Consider the following 12,826-nt stretch of genomic DNA (forward strand, 5'->3'; position numbering starts at 1 on the left):
AAAGGCAACGTCTAGTTGAAGCTGAAAAAAAACTGCAGAAAGCATGACAGAGGAGGCCAGAATAACGCAGAAAAGAAAGAAAACTAAAAATGAATAGGACACACAAAATTGCCGTGCGGGGTAGCCGCGCGATCTGGGCCGTCTTGCCACGGTTCGTGCGGTTCTCCCGTCGGGCGTTCGAGTCCTCCCCCTGGCATGCGTGTGTGTGTTGTCCTTAGCGTAAGTTAGAATTAGATTAAGTAGTGTGTACGCCTAGGGACAGATGACCTCAGCAGTTTCGTCACATAGGAACTTACGACTACCAACAAGATTATCGAGCTAAAATGTTTTGATATGTTATCATCGAGAAGAAAATGATATGCAACTCTATAGTTTCATCTTCCCGTAATCAACGATTTTGTGTACTTAGATATCTTTATCTCGTCCAATATTAAAGCTACAAAAACCAAATTTTGTATGATTTATAATATAGTGCTTGCTTTCACAACGAACCACATTATCCAACAATGTATTAAATATTTTAAGCTTCAATATTTTTAAGATCTTTAAGTCTTGGGAAAAAAATTGACTTCTCCTAACATTTTTTTTTAAATACGCAAAACAAAACATAGGCAAATATTAGTGATTTACTATTTCAACATGTTAATAGCTAAAAGAATAAAATTTGTTTTGATCTTTTATTTTGAATAGTGTGGAACTACAGGATACCTAAAATAATAAATACACATAATTCAGTAAGTAAGATAAAAATCAATATTCATTCCATTATGTATTTCACAGTTTTTAAAGTTTTTTCACATAGAGGTCACAATATAATAATTATATCCAATAGCTAGCTAAGTTTTTGAGTTATTAAATTTGAGAATACCAGTAAAAACTACAGGCCACGACGTCCAGGTCTCTTTAAGTCAAGTAGAAAATCCAGTTTCGAGTGGTTGTGGAAACACAAAATGTCACTAATAACACTAAATGTAGAGTATTAGATTATGTGTGTGTGTGTGTGTGTGTGTGTGTGTGTGTGTGTGTGTGGTTTTTTCAATTGTTATTTATCCACGCAAAACTGTTTATAAACATTGATTGTGAATGTACACACACACACACATACTCCTGCAAAACACTAATATCTTGTCGCTCTTCCCGCGCTTATACGCGCACGTGTGTGTGTGTGTGTGTGTGTGTGTGTGTGTGTGTGTGTGTGTGTGTGTGTGCGTGCAGGCGCGTGTGTGTGTGCGTGCGTGCGTACGTATGAGAGTGATTGGAAAACGTTTGGGTAGGGAGGAAAGATGTTGGAAACAGGAAGTGCAGAATAGGCGACGAAATGAACATATGCAAAACACTGTAAAAAAGAAGGGACAGGATGAAAGAAGATCTGTTAAGACATCATAAATTCCACGCTACTAGGAGGAGGTGTAGAGAATAACAACTGTAGGGAAGCACGGAGATAGGAATAGATCCAGCAAATAATTGAGAATGTAGGTTGCAAGCGCTACTATGAGATGAAAACGTTGGCGCAGTAGAGGAATTCGTAGCGGGCCGCATCAGACCAGTCAGATGATTGATGACGTAAAAACCGTCATTGACGAATGTACGAGGGTGTGCTGAGAAGTAATGCTTGCATTCAATGTCATCGATCGTCCTCCCCACAGTCGCGACTTGGTCATATCCGATATTCATCTGTTTTCAGCACTTAAAGAACACCTTCGAGGATATCACTTTGATAGTGATGAAGCGGTGCAAGCAGAGGTGAGGTTGTGGCACCATTAACAAACATACTACAGCGACGGTATCAACAAATTGGTCTCTCGTTGGGAGAAATTTGTTAGTCACCAGGGTGACTATGCCGAGAAATAAATATGTAGACATAAAGAATAAAGACGTAGAATGTTACTACCCTTTGTTTTACTTAAAAAGCTTTGCGAGTTCTCATATTCGAAAATCGGAAGCATTACTTTTCAGTACGCCCTCGTAGAAGACGTCACAGATTCAGCAATCCTGTTATGACCGCTGACCTTTTGCTACATCAAGCTAATTTACTGTGTGTACCAAGAATCTAGAGGTCAATCCTGAAGACATAAGGAAGAGCTTGTTTATTAATTCTCAATTTCTCGAAATCATTATCATTTAATTACGGCACAGTTTCTACAAATGTAAATCGGTCTTCAGAAAGTCTTTTGAAGGTCGTAACAAACACACAGAGGCAGAAAATAACGTGACAGTGCCCCACTCTTCGCGATCTCGCACGCGTAACGAAGAAGCGTGTCAGGAAGCTGGTGCGAGCACTTTCTACACGCGTGCCGCAGAATAGTTCCGCCTGCCTGACAGTGCAAGAAGGGGAAATCGGCGTGTGAACGAGACACCGTCCCTGTTGCGATACTCCCAGCGTGTCCTTTCTGTTCTCACCGTAAACCACTCAACCTGGTGTATCAATATTTCCCAAATGTTCTGTGTCACTCTCAGAGATCCAGTGTAGGCCCAATGAGATTATTATTTCTAGTCTTGACCTTAGTACGGATGGCTGACCACTCGAAGAAAATAGACATACGATATAAATATTATATGGTTACCAGAATAAACGCAGAAAGAAGTTTTTTGGGAGGAGATGCAAAACAACTGTCCGCCTCCGTACCTGTGGCATCCTAGATGGCTCCAATGCGGAGGACGTGGTTTCGATTCCCTGTACCGCCAAGGATTTTCGTTTATGAAAGGACTGGTACGGAATACTCAGCTTCGTGATGCCTGCTCAGGAGCTAGTTGCCCGAGACGTAGCGGCTCCACGGTCTGGAACGTCTGCTAAACGGCCCGGAGAGCGGTGTACTGACCACGAGCCTCTCCATACCGCATCGATCTGCATGGCGCCGCGTGGCAGAGGATGACACAGCGGCCGGTAGACATCTCTTGGGCCTCCACGACCTGGCGAGGGGCTCGTAAGTGCGCCACAATTTGTAAGTCTTTATTGGAAGTCGTATTCACCCACCAACAGACATTATAAATTAATTTATGCAGCCAGTTACTGCAGTAAGAATTCTAACAAACGAATTTATTTATCAGATTCCAAGGGAACCTCCCCATCGCAAACCCCTCAGATTTAGTGGTAAGATGTCCCATAGGATAGCCCGTCGAAAACTAACGACAAATCAAGGATGAAAACAGGGGTGCGCGGGATAGCCACGCGGTCTTAGGCGCCTTGAACGGTTCGTGCGGCTCTCCACGTCGGAGGTTCGAGTCCTCCTTCAGGTATGTGTGTGTGTGTGTGTGTGTGTGTGTGTGTGTGTGTGTGTGTGTGTGTGTCCTTAGCTTAAGTTAGTTTAAGGTAGATTAAGTAGTGTGTAAGTGTGTGTGTGTGTGTGTGTGTGTGTGTGTGTGTGTGTGTGTGTGTCCTTAGCTTAAGTTAGTTTAAGGTAGATTAAGTAGTGTGTAAGCCTAGGGACCGATGACCTCAGCAGTTGGTCCCATAGGAACTTACCACAAATTTCCAATTTCCAGGAAGAAGGCGTACTGAATCGTTGGAAAAAGAAGCAAAAGAAAAGCAGTGAACCATCTAAGATTAACACGTGCAACATAGAGCGACATTGTACACTGAAGCGCCAAAGAAACTGGCATAGGCATGCGTATTAAAATGTAGATATATGTAAACTGGCAGAATACGGCACTGCGGTCGGCAACGCCTATACAAGACAACAAGTGACTGGCGCAGTTGTTAGATCGGTTACTGCTGCTACGATGGCAGTTTATCAAGATATAAGTGAATTTGAACGTGTTGTTATAGTCGGCGCATGAGCGATGACGTACAGCATCTCCGAGGCAGGGATGAAGTGGGATTTTCCCATACGACTATTTGACGGGTATACCGTGAATTTCAGGAATCCGGTAAAACATCAAGTCTCCGACATCGCTTCGGCCTGGAAAAGATCCTGCAAGAACGGAGTCAACGACAATTGAAGATAATCGTTCAACGTGACAGAAGTGCAACCCTTCCGCTAATTTCTGCAGATTTCAGTGGTGGGCCATCAGCAACTGTCAGTGTGTGAACCATTAAACGAAACATCATCGATATGAGCTTCCGGAGCCGAAGGCCCACTCACATACCATTAATGACTGCATGACTTAACGCTTTACGCCTAGCCTGGGCCGGTCAACATCGACATTGGACTTTTGATGGCTGGAAACATGTAGCTTCATCGCACGAGTGTCGTTTCAAATTGTATCGAGGGGATGGACGTATACGGATATTGAGACAGCCTCATAAATCCATGGACCCTGCATGTTAGTATGGGACTGTTCAAGCTGGTGGAGGCTCTGTAATGGTAAGAGGCGTGTGTAGTTGGAGTGCTATGGAACCCCTTATACGTCTAGATGCGACTGTGGAAGGTGCCACGTACGTAAGCATCCTGTCTGATCACTTGCATCCATTCATGTCCATTTTCCATTCCGACGAACTTGGGCAATTCCATTAGCACAATGCGACATCCCAAAAAGTCTAGAATTGCTACAGAGTGGCTCCAGGGACATTCTTCTGAGTTTAAATATTTCCGCTGGCCACCAAACTCCGCAGAGATGAGCATTATTGAGCATATCTAGGATGCCTTGCAACGTGCTGTTCAGACGAGATCTCCACTCCCTCGTACTCTTTCGGATTTATGAACAGCCCTGCTGGATTCATAGTGTCAGTTCCTTCCAGAATTTCTTCAGACATTAGTCAACACCACGTCAGTTAGCGGCACTTCTGGGTGCTCGCAGGGGCACTACACGATATTCGCGGGTGTACCAGTTCCTTTCGCTTCTCAGTGTATTGCTGTGGTATGTTGTCATGTGGTCACGTTACGGGACTGCAAAACGTGAGATTCAGGTTCAAATCTCCCTCATGACCAACTTTTTCCCCACAGAATTATCAACTTTCCGTCCGGTCACTGACGTGTCTGTTCGCTGTGTTCAAATTTGTGTTTGTATCGTGGTGTAGCGCCCGTCAGCAGCAGCGAATTGTAACAAAGGGACCTCCAGACATATGTACCTCCTATTTGTTCTGCAAAAGTACCAAACGTTATGCCTCAGCCGGCAACTGTGGCCGAGAGGTTCTAGGCGCTTCAGCCCGGAACCGCGCTGCTGCTACGGTCGCAAGGTTCGAATCCTGCCTCAGGCATGGATGATTGTGATGCCCTTAGGTTAGTTAGGTTTAAGTAGTTCTAAGTCTAGGGGACTGATGACCTCAGATGTTAAGTACCATAGTGTTCAGAGCCATTTGAACCATTTTGTTATGCCTCTTGCGTTCCGTGTTGGAAGTTTTAACTCTTAAATTCCTTCGTTGTAACACAGTGCACACGCGTTTATTTGTTGTTTTCATTTCTGTCAGAAGTCTATGAGACATCTCACCTTTACTCATTATTCATCACGTTTACTTTTGACGGTAGTATATCCTTACCTCGTGACTCATACATAGTATGTATAGTATCAAAATTGCCAAGACTGCAGAAGGAGAACAGACAAGTCAGTGACCAGATGCAGTCCGACACCATGACCACAAAACTATGACATCATGGTTCTTGCAAGTTGCTCGATGTTGCACATCTAGAACTTGGACCGTTCTCTATTTCTGTTTTGGTTCTTTTTTCACAGTTCAGTACACCTTCTTCTTACTATTATGTTTTACCTGTGCTCAATTTTTGATGGGCTATCCACTGGGCCACTTTACCAGTAAATCTGAGAGGGGTGATATGAGGAGTTTCCCTTGTTAGCATTTGCGCATGTTTGCGAACATAGCGTAGAAAATAGCGGGTACAACTAGAATAACCCGTTGAAAACATCATAATCTGAGGCAAACAACCCCGAATACTCTTACCTCACAAATTTATTCTTTCTTCATCTCAGAGCAACACTTACACCCAACGTCATCAATCAACTGTTTCACATATTCCAGTCTCTGTCCACCCCTACAGTTTTTACCTTATACCTCAAGTACCACGGAATCTATACCCTGACCTCGTAACACATGTTCTTCCATCCTGTTCCAACTTCGTGTTACTGTTATCCACCAGTTTCTGTCCTTCCCGATTCTCCCACAATCTTTTCATATAGCATCACATGTCAAACACAGCGGTTCTTGGCTTCCCCGACAGTACGTCGTGGATTTCCACACAACGTTGTGCGCCAGATTTACATTCTCGGACATTTCTTCCCTAAAGAATGTTCAATGATTGATACTAGTAGACTTTTCTTGGACAGGAATGTCTTCTTTGCTCTACTTGTCTGTTTTTTATGTCCTCCTTTCTTCTTCCGCAGCCAGCCGGTGTGGCCGTGCGGTTCTAAGCGCTTCAGTTTGGAACCGCGTCACCGCTACGGTCGCAGGTTCGAATCCTGCCTAGGGCATGGATGTCTGTGATGTCCTTAGGTTAGTTAGGTTTAAGTAGTTCTAAGTTCTAGGGGACTGATGACCTCAGAAGTTAAGTCCCACAGTGCTCAAAGGCATTTGAACCATTTTCTTCTTCCGCCATGGGTTATTTTGCTTCAACGGTAGCAGCATTGCTTCACTTCGTCTACTTCGTTGTCTCCAATTTTGATATTAATTTTATCATGTCACTTCTACTAATGCTCAATACTTCCATCTTTCTTCGATTTACTCTCTTTTCGTACTCTGTGGTCAGCAGACTGTTCATTTCATTCAGTATGCCCTGTAATCCTTTCTCGCTGCCACTGACGACAGTAATATCATCAGTAAACCTCTCTTACACCCTGTCCGCCCAGATAGCTGAGTGGTCAGCGTGACGGATTGCCGTCCTACGGGCCCGGGTTCGGTTCCCGGCTGGGTCGGGATTTTCTCCGCTCAGGGACTGGGTGTTGTGTTGTATTCATCATTTCATCCCCATCCGGCACGCAGGTCACCCAATGTGGCGTCAAATGTAATAATGTATATACTCTCTGACTGTAGACTTAGTATCTAAATATAGAAAAATTTGTTGCTCATGGCAAGTCCAATTGACTCACCATCGCTGCCAAACTTTTGCCCCCCAGTGGAGGGTTATGTAAGAGGTCCATGATTAAAGAATTTGTTGTTAGCTCACTCGAGCAGATGTAATTTCGATGGATTGCTCACGCGCTGCCTGCGATATGTAAGCTGTAAGAGAATCTCAGACCAGAGAGCAGTGTTGTATGCAGTAGGAACTGTGTAGCAGTAGCAGTAAGTAGTAGGTAGTGGTGTGGTGTATCGTGTTGGCTGGGCCGGTCGTGGTGGAGCCATGGCGGAGCCTGAGCGTTATAGTATAAGGTAAATGCAGCCTCGCGCATATGTAGTATTGTTATAGCAAGTCTCATGTAAATGTTTAAAAAAAATCTCTTAATAATAATCTTTCTCATAAAAAGTAACTTTTGACGATCATTCATTTCAATTTAAAGAATTTACTAATTTTTCAAGTCCTTGGTCATCCCGATTATTGAAACAAAAAATCAGTTGTTTCTTTTTATACATGACAAATCTATCGGGCAGCATTGCACAGAGCTGCGCCAGAAAGATTTCTTATAGGAGCAGATATATACGCGTTATCCGGCGACCTAATTGAGGTAAGATTTTTCAATTTATTCAGAATGAATTTTCAGGGCCATGACGCAGCACTGCTGACGTCCTAAATTTACCAGTTTAAATTCACAGTCATTATTGAAACGTTATAAGTGAGCGACAATTTTATTGAGGGGTTAGTCACATTGTATTATTGGAAGGTTACGGAATTTATCTGTTGGTAGGTTAGGCTAAATGTCAATGTTATGGTTATATTTTTTACTGTTGCGAGGTTTCGGTACTTTTACTGATGAGAGGTTACACAAAATGTGAATATTATTTATATTATTTTATTTTGTGAGAAGGTTACACTTGTCAACAACTGGCCAGGATCGTATTTTTGTGAATCTCTGAGAAGTAGTCAGTTATATATCTGCTCTTATTTACTTAATGTTAAATGGGGTTTGCATCTGGCGCAACGCATTTACTAACTTGTCACTCTTTCTTTCACAGATCATCGGCAATTTATTGCTCTTTGTTGTAATTGTATTTGTTCCAATTTTGCTTTGTCTTTGTTTGATTTTGTGCTTAACTTTGATTTGTGAAAATGCCGCGAAAACTGCTAACAGTACATCGCGATGTGCAATGAGTGAAAAAGCGGACTCGAATAATTTGACCGATAACACTAGCGACACTCAGTGTAATAGTGATAACCCCTAATTACAGATAATCAGTGCGTGCTGATCACTAGTAATGATATTGATCCTAATGATGAGCAAACAAATTCAATTGATGGCGCGGCACGATCCGTTACAATGAACGCTGTCCAGTTTGACACCCATGATTGGCAAAATTTATATAGTGAACAGACAAATGTTTCTAACGAAAGTGAACAATGTACTCAAAATATGTCAGATTTATTTGATTCCGGTGTAGTGACCAACAGTGCGCATCCAATTGGCAAACCTTTTCAAGAATCAGAGAATGACCAAATGGTTACACAAAACGTGACAATTGCAGATACGCCATCAAACAGCACAGAGAATAGAGTAGGTAATATTGGCATGGATCAAGTTATGGCATTATTGCTACAACTTCATGAATCAAACAAACAACTTAATGAAAATCTCAAACAACAAATTAATGAAAATAATGAAAATCTCAAACAACAACTTAATGAAAATCTCAAACAACAACTTAATGAATCGAACAAATAACTGAACGAAAGTTTCAAACAGTCGAATGAAAACCATGACAGGTCGTTCAAACTAGAGATGGGTCAAACTCGTTAATTTCCGTGAACTACTTCATTCATTTCACTCTTTGCCGTGAAGCGTTCAATTAAAGTAGTTCATTCATGAAGTACGGAAGCCTGTCGAAGTTGCCCAGTTCGCCGCTCAGCCGCGGCTACGCTCGCTTCGCCTCGCTCGTACAATAAAGCTTCGTAATACTTCATAATTTTACCAACAGATGGCCGAACTATGCAGTAGCGTGCACGCAACGTTTTACGCTCTTACAGCGTCTGAGTTAAGTATAGCATGGTCGAAGAGGACAAAGGAAAGATAAACAGAGAAGCCTGTCACATATAAAGAAGGTATTACATTTAATCTTGCTCGACATTTTCTCATGAAGCGCGCAAAACAGTCTTTATCTGCCAAATGAAACATTATTTGTTGTATTCATGGACTGAAAACTACGGCTACCAACGAAATGCAGTCCAATTTTCTGTTCCTGTTAAAATTTAATCCAAAATAGAATGAGTATGTTTACCACTGTCACAAAGTCTACGTTAAGAAATTATTCAGAAGTTTTCCTGTAGATTTTATTTTTGTTGAGAATAATAACCGTCCTTCAAAACGTAAACTGTCACCTGTAGTCATTTATACGATTTCAGGTAAAATCCCTCTTTCAGTGTTATTAACAAACCTTTTATTTTCATGTTGGGTGTGCGTGCTCACACAGCCAGCCTCTTCGTTTGTATCTTTAACATTCATTTGTCTGCAAGCGCTGCCAACGGTAGGCTACCCGTAGACGCGGAGTATAACTGCACAATTAGTCATGGGTAATGATGTCAGCACTGCAGGAAGCAACTGACGCTGCTTTCCCCTCGCCCCACAACTACCCAACTCTCGTTCCCCACAAACACCGCGCGATTCGTCGACAGACAGTAGAGGGAGGATTAAAGTGAAGGGAGGATGAGTGACATAGCGCCGATGTAGTGGGAGAGGGAGAGGGGAAGAGAGTGAGTGAACTAGAAAAAAGTGTCGAGTGTGCTATCTGTGAAGAGTTTGAAGTACCAGTTCATTGAAATTGAGTCGTTAGTTCACACTTCACTGGAGTGAAGCGTTCATTTGAACGACTCATTCACGAGCTCCCCATCACTAGTTCAAACAAATTAATGAAAAACTTGACACCTCTATTGAACAGCTTACTGAACAGATTACAGCCGTTGCGGAGCAATGTAATGAAACTAAAGAACAATTACGTGAGGAAATTAAGGCATGCGCCAGGAATAATAGTGAAGAGATACGCAATACACATGCTGCCACAAATAAATTACTTAGAGATGAAATTAGTGCAGCCGCTAAACAATGTTCTGAAAACGAAACACAGTTACGCGACGAGTTTAAATTAATGTCATCAGAACTTTCACGAACACTGGATGCGAAAGTAGACACGAAATTTGACCAACAGAACAGCCAAATTGACGAACGTTTTAATCACCACCTACAGAACAGTGAAACGCGTTACCGTAAATTTATACAGTAACAGAATAAAGTAAAGAAACAAGTCATGGAAACAATTACTGTACAGAGACAGGAAGATAAGCGTAAGTTATTTACGAAAGCAAAAACATACGTAGACAACACAATTGCTATAGTATCAGATGAAATCAATACTATCAAACAGTTGAACACTGAATTGCATGGTGAAATATCCGATCTAAAAACAAAAACAGATACTAATATTCAGACTTTGGAAAATAAATATACAGTAGACTTTCAGACAATGACCAACAGACTTGAACAGTTAGAATTAACACAGGATCCCGATGCCATTAAAGCAGACGTTAAGAAATTAAACAAAACCACACGTAAAATGCAGAAACAAATTAATGCTTATGACACTAAAAACGGCGATCTGGTAAAAGCACTGACTGAAAAATTTGATGAATTGGCCAGTCGTATTGACGTTATCTAAAATAACAATGACACCAAATCAGACGATACGTCACCAGTTTCGTTTAATCAGACACCTGAATTCCAAAACATACAGCAAACAATCAGTGAAATAGGTTCGTCCAACAATATATTACGTAGAAAATTGTCATCTTTACAGCAAAAAGTGACAGAGATGAAAAATGTCTCAGCCTGTAACACGATACAGTATACGCCACTTTCCGAACATTTCTCACACTCACACAGCCCGTATAATTTAGGTAATTTACAGAGAGTACGTAATCTGAACAGACACAGACAAATAGATTTCATACAATCCTGAACCTGCTCAGACATTCAGGGACGATAATTTTGATTACAAGCACTTTCTATCCGTGAGAAAATTTAAGGTGATTGGATACAACAATTTAGCTTTGCTTTTCCACCAACTTAGCCCGTAACACAAAAACTTGCATTTATTTGCAGTTTTTTGGAAGGCGAACCGGCAACTCGTACGAGACCGATCGCGAGACAATGCTACTCGGTTGAAGAATTTCAGAATGCTTTTCTGTCAGCGTATTGGTCGAAGACGACACAGCGCGGAATCAAGGATCAATTAATTAGCTTACCGAATTATGAGAACTCAAATTTTCCCACTGTCACGCAATTTTTTGAACACATGGTCCAACAAAACCAATACTTAAGTGAGCCATACAGTGAATCAGCACTTATCCAATTGTGTATTTCTAAATTACCACGATCATTAAGAGTATCTCCTTTAACAGGACAGCAGAAAGAAAATATTTCGGCATTTAGAGATCTGTTACAGCTTTTGGAAGTTCAGCAATCAGATTATTCTTTCATAAACAATTTTTCACATCATAACCAAGGCCGACAAGCATACGGCAATTACGATCAGCCACGCTATTTTAATAGCAAAGGTGACAGACGGTCCAGGAATGACAACCACGAGAACTCTAATAACAGACGGAATTTTAATTATCAGTATCCTCATAGTTATCAGCAACAGCAAAGACAGTTTGGCAACAATAGAGGCTTTTCCCCACAACATCAACAAAACCAGTCGGTTAGCATAGCTAACCAACAATGTAGTCGGCAAGGTCAACCAATCTTTAATGTTTCGCCGCCTACACGTATAGCGTCGGCTCCACCAAATAGTAACGCACAGCAACAAGGAAATCACTACGTACAGAAAACACACCATTTCAACTCATATCGCAATGCGCCGTATATCAACGATTATTATGACAGACGTAAAAGTAATGAGCATAGTTTTCAGCGTAACAGTCGGTCTTACCAACAGCAGAATCATCCGCAACAACAGCTTATCATGAATGAACCAGACAGTCGGTATCATCCCGAACCTAATACGTCATGAAGGAATAACAGAACAGTACAAATAGTCGAAATGCCACAGCATCCTCCCGCAAATAACAGCACGGCAGAAAGAATTTGACTAGATACAGTTCACACTGAATCTTCCAGCAACGTAAGCAATACTTTTGACAGACAGACTCTTGTTCACGAAAATGTTATTACTTCTGACGACATCCGAGACACTCTTTTGCATGAAAAACCAGTTATTCAAAAAACCATTGCCCACCCTGTCATTGAAGTAAGGATCGGATCATCCACATTTTCAGCAGTAATCGATTCTGGATCACCTATGTCAGTTATAAATGAAGAAATCTTCAACGAATGCAACAAAGAGAATATTTATCCTACGTTACCATTAGGCAAAACTAAAGTAAAAGGAGCAGTATCTGGTAAAGGAGTAGATGTAAAATTACAGACACACTTACCATTTTGTATTGCAGGTCATACGATCCACTCAAATTTTTGAATTGTTCCCTTATTGACAACAGACGTTATTTTAGGTACGAGTTTTTTGGTACAACACGACGCAGTTATTGACTTCCAAAATTCCTATTTAGTGTTAAAGGATGAAAATGTACAACTGGCATTAGAATTTCAGCACGCTTTATCTGCAGATGAACAGGCAATTAATCGAACAGAGGTCATTTCTACATCGCGTAAAACGGACTGTCATTCCACATTGTTCACAGATACGTACGTACACAACTATAATACACCAGACGAAGCTGACTATGACGTTATGCAAATGATTTCTGATAAAGTAAAACAAAGCAGCGCAAATAAAGAC

The sequence above is a fragment of the Schistocerca nitens genome, chromosome 9, assembly GCF_023898315.1.
Source record: "Schistocerca nitens isolate TAMUIC-IGC-003100 chromosome 9, iqSchNite1.1, whole genome shotgun sequence".
Taxonomy (NCBI): Eukaryota; Metazoa; Arthropoda; class Insecta; order Orthoptera; family Acrididae; genus Schistocerca; species Schistocerca nitens.